We start from the raw sequence: 10,359 nt of genomic DNA, 5'->3' as shown, positions 1-10,359 counted from the left end.
GAGAACACCCCCCCTTTGAATGAAAGGTTCCTCAGACAAGTAACGCAGCAGTCAAGTTTACCAACAAACAAAATTACACAAGTACAAACCAGAGAGGTTGATAAGGACAACGGGGATGACTGCATAATAAAATGAGCTGATATTAGAAGAAAAATATTGGTGTTGCCTTGTCCTTCACCTCCTATCAGGAAGACTCCTAAAATAGAATCCTAGAATCGTAGACTTGTCTAGGTTGGAAGGGACCTTTCGAATCATCGAGTCCAACCATCAGCCAAATATTGACAAAAACCATCGCTAAACCATGTCACTGGGTGGATCTGGGAGACTTCGAGACGAGCTCTGCGTTAGCTCTGGCTGAAGGCTGGGGCTTACCGAGGGACCAGGTTTCCTCCCGGCTGGGCGGCAAAGCAGACAAATTCATTTTCCATGAAAGATATGCCTTGCCAAAAATATGGAAGTATAACACCTTCTGAAACTAAAAGCAAACATTTGTACTCTGCTTAATTTCCTCGAGTTTGTAGGGCTTGTCTTTTTCATTGCTATTGCTATTTTCATAATTTTAAAAAAATAACCATCAAGTGGTACCAGCCTTATCACACAGGCTGCACATCCCCTTGTGGCGTTCAGGGGCACGCTGATAGGTTTTGGAAATGTGAAGACTCAGTCTCGATATAGTAAGGCATCTTCCGTTTCCAAAATCATGGAGTAGAAAAGCAAACTACAGAAGACTGGGTAAGCAGCAGTACAAAGTACATTTACATTTTTATGGAAAGAAATTACCTTTGGGAGTGCTTGGTTTATTCCCTGCAATTATCGGCTGTATAAAACTCTTAATGCTCTGCACAACTTTTCTAAAGCAGGGCAGAGAAATCCCGTCAGATGTTTAAAATCTTTCTGCTGCTTGCTATAATTCTGATGTTACAAATAAATTCAAAAGGAAATAGTCTTCTTTCATTCTGCTCTCCATTCTTGTGTGATCTTCCTCGGTCTCCATGACTGAGTCACTGCAAAGTGACTCACAGAGGAAGATCTTTCATCTTTCTTTTAGCTTTGTATTTCAGCCTTACTACAAGTGTTCCCAGATGTTTTTATTGTCAAGAAACACTTCATATGACGCTCATATTCGTTGCCTCTTGACAGTTCTTTATTTTTTATTTCAAGGTCCCATTGAGTTTGTATATTGTCCGCAACTACTTTCTCTCTGGACTCATGTCCAGGATCTCCAAATTCTGCTATTTTCTACATATTTTGTCTCGACATGTATTTGCGCATGTTTTCTTTCAGTTCTTTCCCGCTCATTCGACTCTGCCCTCTAGTCTCGTATCAGATCGGTGATTATCTCCCCCCTTCAGTGAGTTTCCCACCCTGTCCCTTGTTCTGGGCATGACCCGTCCCTGCTCCGTATTCGCTCTCAGGGCTCCCTGCTACATCGCATCAAGCCCCCATTCCCCCCCCCCCCGCCATCCCCTTAAGGCCCTTAGTTGTTGTTACCCTGCCATCTCGCCTTTCGTCTTGTCTCTTCTTTTCCTCATCACATCCTCTTTGCCTGACGAGCAGCGCCCATTTTCCCATTTTCCCATCAATTGCTTTGCACGCCCAGACGTATCATTGCCTGCACCCGTTCGCTGCAACGGTTTGCTCTCCTCGCCCAACGCCAGCTCCCAGACAGGCAAACACAAACTAGCGAAAGACGTTTACCAGCCTCTGTGTTGCACAGGCGGTTATGTGGGGGTTAAGGAGAGACGCTGTCACCATAAGGGTAAGTACTAACACGCGGAAAAGGTAGCGCGCCAAACAATATGATCAGTATATTTCAAACCTACGCGCTGACAGCCCCTTTACCTGCGTTTCCTTACCAGAAGCCGCGTTCCAGGAGTCTCCCGACTGCAGAGGCTGCAGGATTAACGCCGAGAGGAGCACGGGGAGACATTTCACACATCGGAGAGATGGGAGGGGGGGACGACAGTGAAGTCAGGCTTTGGCAGCTAACGTGCTTTTAACTCTGCCAACGTTTCCACTTGAACTAGAAATTTGACTACAGATATTGTGTGTCTTTGAATTTCTCTAGTCACTTATTTTAGTGCCTTATTCTGGACTTAGAGCCTGACTTTCCCTGCGGCCAGTGTTGAATTACTTTTAAGAGAAAAGGTTTGTGAAGAAGGCTATGGCTCAGCAACTTCATAAAGAAGTCGAGGGTTCAGGAACCCAGTGAGGATCCCTCCTCATCCCGGATTCGCTGGTTACCCCTCTCTAGCTGTTTGTTCCGCTCGAACCGTGCAGACCCAAGCCCTGTATTGCAGTCCCCCTGCTCCGCTTCGTACGCTCACACCTCAGAAACATCTTTCCTCTAATAGATTGCAGAGCTTCAGCTCTTTTGCCTCTCCCTTTTCGCTCGTAGACCTTGTTTCTTTGACATTTCCTACTCTTCCCTGTGCTTGAAAAGCTCGCGATGGAGTTTTTCTAGACTTCTGTGTGTTTCATAGCGTACCATCCATCCCACCTCCAGCCTTTAGGCTTCATTTGAAAACCTTAAAAATACAGTCCCGTCATACCTGCTGGATGGATCGCTGCCCGAGTCTGCAGGAAGGCAAAACAGGACTTCCGAGAGGGAAAACAGCTCCAGGCATTTCAGAAAGACGTTACCTCTGATATTTAGGATGTGTGTGCAGAAGGAAGCAAGCAGTACAGCAGCCCCGGCTCCGATATCCAAGCAGATACCCTTCAAACCCCAACTGCAAGGAGAGAGGAGACCTGCACCCCAAGTCTTCTTGACTATTAGATTTGCATTCTAATTAAACTAGTTTGAATACATAAGATTGTACTTCTTGGCTTTGATTGGGCTAGTTACTGAAGACAACCCCTAAAGTACTTCGAGCACTCCTTTATTATTCCTGGGCCTCTGTACATTTTGATCATGTGTTTATTTCTCAAATAACACTTCTACTCCTGGGAATTTTTGAAGAATGAGAATGCTTGAACACCTGAACTTTGCTGTTTGTATGTAAGCAAAACAAGTAATTATAAACAATTTAGATCTCAGGTTCAACTCAGCCGCTGAATGCTCATAGTGCCTTTTGCTGGAGAGGGGACAGCAAAGGGCTACCAAGATGATGAGGGGACTGGAACACCTCTCTGATGAAGAAAGGCTGAGGGATTTGGGTCTCTTCAGTCTGGAAAAAAAGAAGACTGAGGGCGGATCTTATCAACGCTTATAAATACTGAAAGGGTGGGTGTCAGGAGGATGGGGCCAGGCTCTTCTCAGTGGTGCCCAGGGACAGGACAAGAGGTAACGGGCACAAACTTGACCATGGGAAGTTCCATCTCAACATGAGGAGGAACTTCTTTGCTGTGAGGGTGGCAGAGCCCTGGCACAGGCTGCCCAGAGAGGTGGTGGAGTCTCCGTCTCTGGAGACATTCCAAACCCTCCTGGACGCGTTCCTGTGCCACCTGCTGTGGGTGACCCTGCTCTGGCAGGGGTGGGACTGGGTGATCTCCAGAGGGCCCTTACAACTCCTACCGTTCTGTAATTCTGTGATTCTGTGAGATGATGCCCTAGCGTATCTGCACTATGTGCATGGGGCTGCTAGTTGTCTTGATAGATCTGGCATAAAAATTACAAACTTACACCTTTCTGTACTGGCAACTGGAGGCCAGGTGGGATATCCTACAACATCTCTGTGAATACCTATGGTTAGAAAATTGGATCGAGCAGTATTGGTAGTCAGTGGAGCTCTCTAGACTCCATGAGCTAGAAGAGGAGCTTAGACACCAGACTAGATCACACACGCACCTCACACATGCGGATGCTTCCACTTCTCTTACTGTGGAGATGAATCCCCCTTTATTGTCCCACTCGATGACAACACCCATCTGTGCCTCACATCGATCAGAGAGGGGTCCTGTGTCTTTTTCAGGAACACAGCAGTCAAATCATACATTCATCTTGTTAATATCTAAAAAAAAGAGAACTTTAATTTGTTTTCAATCATTACTACTGAAAAACGATTTGGCTGGTTTTGACTCTGTGACGGGAACTTTCCAAAGCCACTTCCCTGAAGTAAAGCTATATTCCAAAGTGGTACAAATGACTAATATTCTAAATAGTAATTTTTTTTGTGTTTAAAAAGTCTTTACCAAATATACCTGTATGATTTTTCAGTCATATTTACAATTAGAGCTACGTATATGATCCCTAAAGTAATGATCCCCATGATTCTCAAAATAGTCATTTTAATGTGAACAGCCTTTAAGGAAGACATCACCTCTTCTTCCTAATAATCTTGGAGAGAATGTTGTCCTTTTCGATTTTGGCAAGAAAAATGTGTTGACAGATAAATGGCGAATGTTTCAATTAATATCAATACTTTATACTCAAATGACTTTTTACTTTAGTATACCGGTTTTAAGAAGGACCTTCCCTACCATATTTCTGCGTTTTCATATAGTAATGGCATCAAATAATTAATCTGTTAGACATTTTGTACAGCAAGGTGTTAGTGTTAAATACAATGGTAAAAGTCACAAAGATGTCAAATTCTGCATTTTCTTTGATCTTAAATAAATGAAGACTTTACAGTAAAAGAAAGTAATTTTCAAAACCAGTCAGAGCATCTCTGGCAAGAGGTAACTGACGTTTTTCTCATGTACTCTAGACTGAATAAAAATAGTGGTAGCAGTTACTGACCTTTCTTTCAGGACGTTGATAAATCATATGCAATACATCTCTCTTTTACAAATCTTAAAAAAAAAAAAAAAGACAAAGAAACAAACAAAAAAACCACTGAAGTGAAGAATGTTGCTTTTTGAAACAAGTTCCCCAATAACTCATAGAGAAGCAAGGGCTTAGCTAAAGAGTTTTATAGAATACTTCAATAAAGACAAACGTGTGATATCCTAAATTCAGATCAAATTAGTCTGGCTATCTGGAAAATCCTAATGCCATGGGCTCCAGAAGTGTTCAACACATATTTACGACCAACAAGGAAGTTCTTTATGCTTGTTATTTTGGAGGAGAAAACAAGTTTTTCTGAGGAATCTCTCCAATTCATCTTAAAAATTAGTTCAATCAAACAAAAAACCAACATATAATTATGCCAACTGTTGTCACCTAGACAAGGTCTGTATGCAAATAAACCTAAGCATCTCTCAAAATCAAGCAGTGCCAAGGCACACTTGCCATACTTAAAAATATCACAATTCATTTTCACAATTTGATTTAAAGCACTATTTTTGTGTTAGCCTGGAAGTTCCCTCCTGGGAAGGAACTATTCATTGTGAAACTGAACTAAGGAAGAACTAAGAAAATTACAGGTTTGGGGCCTACAAGAAAGCTGGGAGACCTTATAGCGGCCTTCCAGTACCTGAAGGGGGCCTACAGGAAGGATGGGGAGGGGCTGTTTGCAAGGGCATGTAGCGACAGGACAAGGGGCAATGGTTTAAACTAGAGCAGGGCAGGATTAGATGAGACATTAGGAAGAAGTTCTTTACACTGAGGGTGGTGAGACACTGGCCCAGGTTGCCCAGAGAGGGGGTGGAGGCCCCATCCCTGGAGACATTCAAGGCCAGGCTGGATGAGGCTCTGAGCAACCTGATCTAGTTACAGATGTCCCTGCTGACTGCAGGGGGGTTGGACTAGATGGCCTTTAGAGGTCCCTTCCAACCCAAACCATTCTATGATTCTATGATTCTAAGGCTTTTAGCTCATTTATTATTTTTTTTCCCAAAAGTTTCACTCCTCTTGCTAAAATCTTTTTTCATAACGACTTAATTCCGGGTAAAGTTCCCCTCATTTAAAAAAAAACACAGCTGAACTGAATTAATTTATTTTTTTAAATATTTATCTTAACATTAAATGTAATTATTCTTTTCCATTTCAGTCACCAAGTAAATCTGCTTTATGAAGGCACCAGACCATGAAGCTTTAAGGTTCTCATCTGCCCTAAGGTGTAATCCTTCCTATTTTCCAAATTAAATCAGATCTATATTTCAATTATCTGTTAAGGGGGAAATGCTCTATCAAGAGCAGGGCTACGTGTGCGATGTGTGTACAAGTTGTTCCTCCAGCTGGGATCCTGTGAGAGCCGGAAGAGCCACAGATGGATTTGCCAGTGTTGTCTTCTTGCCAAGGAGCCCAGACTGGAGGGCTGAGCCAGAGACAGCAGCAGGGTGGGCTCTACTGGCTTCCCTCTACATAGAAACCCCAGCCACAACACTGGAGATCAAGAGACGTAAGACTCAACTACCTAGGTCTAGTAACTTGGTGTCATTTTGTACGTTTTAGGGTGTTTGATATCCTTCACTGGCCCAACAGATGCAAGCCATGTCATGTTTGAAACCTCTTCTGGATTAGTAACGGAAGACAAGGAGATATACCATGAGGCATCTAAAATGACCATAAGTGTCGTCCAGTCCATCCCCCTTTATGTTTTAGGCTCCAGCTGTGACACAACGTGGTTTGGAACAGCTTGGCTAGCTAGACATCAAGGCAGCTTAACATCCAACTTCCACGTCTACGGAGGGAACCCCACTTACTGCAACGCTTACACCGAGTTGGGTTGTCTCATGGTTGTCTCATGACGCCATGACTTTTGGAGCAAGCATCCCTCTGCTCCAAGTGACGCTAGAACTGTGCTCGGTGCTTTCACCGCAAATAAAGTTCACATACAGCAGGAAGCTGCTGCTACTGCAACTCACTAGTTTAAATTAAAATGTTTGTTCATTCTAGAAAGCGACAAAATATTTCTAAAAGACTAGCAGCCCTTTTTTACCACCAGGTAAGGTGAGCAAGCATCATAAATAACATTTTTAGAAATTGTACCTGTAATATAAAAAAGCCATACTATACAAATATGCAGTATTTTTTCGGTTTGGTTTCAGAATATTCTTCTGCAACAATAATTATCTACAAATGCCATTTTTAATGTAGGTGGCAAAATCTGCTAAGAATTAAAAAAAAATTCTTTTACAATAATAATAATGCCAAGTCAGGTTCATCAGCAAAATCCTTTCGTTATTCACTTGCTGTAAATCTACCAATCGTTACAAAGATTTAAGGGCTGAATCTACCTGTATACCTGTATAGAGACAGAGGGTTTGGACGTTTTCAAGCTATGTTACAGAATAAATTCTAAATATACAGAGCTAGAAAAGAAACAGATTGGAATAATTCTACCGAAAGAGATTATTTAAAATCATACTCTCCTAAAGCCACTAATTACCCACATCTTTCTGTTTTAAGCAGTTTTACCACCAGATGTCAGGGTTCTACAAATGTCAGCATGAGACTTACCACAGTCTTCCCCTTCAACCATTTTCCTCATTGTCAAAAGCTACAAAATGCTACCTTATATGGGTAATCTCCTTGTGCTGTGTTTATATCTTTTAAAATATGTGAAGATACTTATATGTAATGAGGAATAAGCATGAAGACCAACATGCTTTCAATTTACCCATAACAGCGTCTTATACTGCTGTGATTAGAACACTGAGCTCCGGCCTACGGGCAACAAAAAAAATAATTATGAATTCCATAATGGCTTCTTTTCTGTTAAGGTTTTCACTGATGTTTACTTAACTTACCTCAAACAGGTCGGATGGGGCTGGTCATCAAGAAACAAACTGCCTGACTTTCACAGGAAGATTGGTTAAGCAGCACATCACTCCACAGACTATTTGCAGCACAAGCTGACGTGGAATTCAGGACGGAAAAATACGTCTAATATCCAAATTCAGTGTCACCACAGCACTTTCATTTGATTCCGTCCAGTTTTTCGTGAATAAAATCATTTAGGTAGAAGAAAGATTCCCTTTGAACTTCAGAGACCTTTTGAAAATTATAATGCTTTAAAAAGAAAGGACAAGCACCTTCAGTTTGTTTATTTAGATTTCTCGGTCTGAACAAATTCCTAGAAAGAAATAGAGCTGAGATGATTACTGCATTTTCATATATTCATACAGAAAAAAATGTATGACAAAAATAATCACAACCATCAAACAAACGGAGTGCTATTGACAGAGTCTCTCTACTTACAACACAAAAGAAATTAAATTAGGTCAGCTGCAAGCATATGAAGCCAGGGTCAGGACTGCAGCTGCCAAAATAAAAATATAGAGTAAGTAAAGGTACCTTTCTGCAGGCAAATGGGAATTCTGACACCAGGTTTCAAGGCGATACAGTCTGGTGTACTGTTGACCATGATCTATGCTTCATAATGGAGAAGAAAAAAATAATCTCCGCGGCATTTATCAAATTGAAGTGTAACACTGGATTATGCATTTGTTGTCCCTGTCGAGCATCCAACAAAAACTCACAAGCAGTAGCCAGAACAACACTGGATCAAACACAGATTTGTTTTCACTCTGAAGGCTCTCTATAATTTTTTCTTTTCTCTTTTTAATTTTTTTTTTCTTTTTCAGAAAACAAAACAATAGATTTACTAGAAGGACCATGACCCTAAAATGAGTCTCAAATTATGCAGTTTTCTCAGTTACCCTCCTGGGAAAACCTGCGAGACAGAGTTGAACTGTGATCTTCTGGAATATAATCAAATTGCCTGCATGCCTATTCCTAAATACCTGTTCCACAGGTCTGGCCCATACGCTCACCCAGGAACTGAGTGGATTTTGTTCTCAAGAATTTAATCCAGTTAAAGAGATTAATGCAGATAACAAACTCTTACTGCGCCCCATGGCACACAGGGAAACGAGGAGACGACTTTCACAGATTGATGGCTCCTTCCATGCACGTGGCTCTTCTGTATTCTAACGAAATTAAATACAAATGGATATATATGAATCTGTGTATTTATTGTCAAAATGCAAAAATATCACATTACCAAACCATAAAAATGCATGTCATTCCTGAATACTGTTAGCCAGTCTTAAATTTTAAATAAGGAGATTTTTTATTCTCTTTTTTTTAATAAACTTTTCTCCTCAGGAAAATTGATTAACACTTTCTATAGTTCACTTAATTATATCATATAAATTACGGTATGAACTCACATTATTATTTTCAAAGTTTTTTCATGAATTTAGTGGATTCGAGGGGTTTTTTATTATCGGCTGCTTTGTCCCAGAGGAACACCCCTCCCTAGACTTAGAAAAATATTCTTTTGCCTAACATTATTATTTATGACTTTGTTTGATTTTAAAGAACAACAACAATACGACTTGAATATCAATTGAAAAGCATCGCATCGCACAAATTTGCATAGGATTTAAAGCAACATGACCTTGTATGGATAAATATTACCCTAATTCCTGGTTTTCCCTTATTTTTACTCTAAGAATATTGAAGGCTGACAGAAATCTGTTCAAGGAGCTCAGATTTTTCTCCTTAGTTAACAGGGAATCATACGAGAGTTTGGGTGGGAAAGGACTTTTAAAAGTCCATCCAGTCCAACCCCCCTGCCATAAGCAGGGACATCTTCAACCAGATCAGGTTGCTCAGAGCCCCGTCCAACCTGGCCTGGAATATTTTCAGGGATGGGGCATCTCCCACCTCTCTGGGCAACCTGGGCCCCAGGGGCTCACCACCCTCAGTGTAAAAACATGCCAAATAGCTGAGAAGTACTGGGGCAATAGAAGTGGCAGCTCTTCCATGAGGAAACTTGTTGCTGCTCACCACCTACAGCAGAAAAATGACTAGGATAAGATGAACTCAAACTAGGGAGGAGGAAGAGCGAGCAGTGTGCCCCAAAAGACAGAGAAGTCCAAAACGACCACCCCCACGACCAGATACTCCACCTGAGAGCGATGGAGGTGAACGTACAGAATCAGGACGCACCATCCTCAAAGATGACCCAGTCTAGAACCCAGAGTCCAAAAATGATCTTCCTCCCGTGTAAGAACTGTCTTAGCTATTATCTGTTATCCAATTATTTACCCATACGAGGACTTTCCTATGGCTGAGTGGTCTTAAAATACTTTGGCAAGATACTGTCAAAGGCCCTTTGGATGTCTAAATAAATAGGAAATGAAAGAGACTGCTGATAACCACATGGCTGCTGACACCCTCAAAAGACTCCAGTAGGTTTGTTAATAGACTTCCATTTATAAAAGTCATGCTGTGTCTTCTCAAGTGTATTTGATTTATCCAGGTACCCATTAATTGTATTTTCTACTGCAGATTCTAAAAAAAACCCACCGTTGAATAAAGATGATGGGCTCACAGGCCCACGGGACATCAGAATACTATTAAAGTCTGCAGGATCTCAGCTGATTTTTCTTCTATAACTGGAATAGTACAATTTCAGACAACAGAGCACTGATTAACTGTATATTAAAAAAACCCACCCTATTTCATCAGACTAGGTATTGTATGCACGTGTGTGTATATTTAAAATGTATGAAAAATGC

At 41.3% G+C, this 10,359-nt stretch overlaps 1 long non-coding RNA gene across 1 annotated transcript; it reads right to left on the bottom strand.

Moving 5' to 3' along the window:
- Positions 1-2,552: 2,552 nt before the first annotated feature.
- LOC141744120 (uncharacterized) lies at positions 2,553-8,285 on the bottom strand. Its single transcript, XR_012587339.1, has 3 exons — positions 7,579-8,285; positions 3,791-3,953; positions 2,553-2,732 (listed from the first exon to the last, which is right to left on the bottom strand). It is a non-coding gene; the product is annotated as an uncharacterized LOC141744120 (long non-coding RNA).
- Between the last annotated feature and the right edge of the window lie 2,074 nt (positions 8,286-10,359).

The sequence above is a fragment of the Larus michahellis genome, chromosome 5 (assembly GCF_964199755.1).
Source record: "Larus michahellis chromosome 5, bLarMic1.1, whole genome shotgun sequence".
In the NCBI taxonomy this organism is placed as follows: domain Eukaryota; kingdom Metazoa; phylum Chordata; class Aves; order Charadriiformes; family Laridae; genus Larus; species Larus michahellis.
The sequence above is the reverse complement of the archived record's forward strand: the minus strand, read 5'-3'. Positions and strand labels throughout refer to the sequence as shown.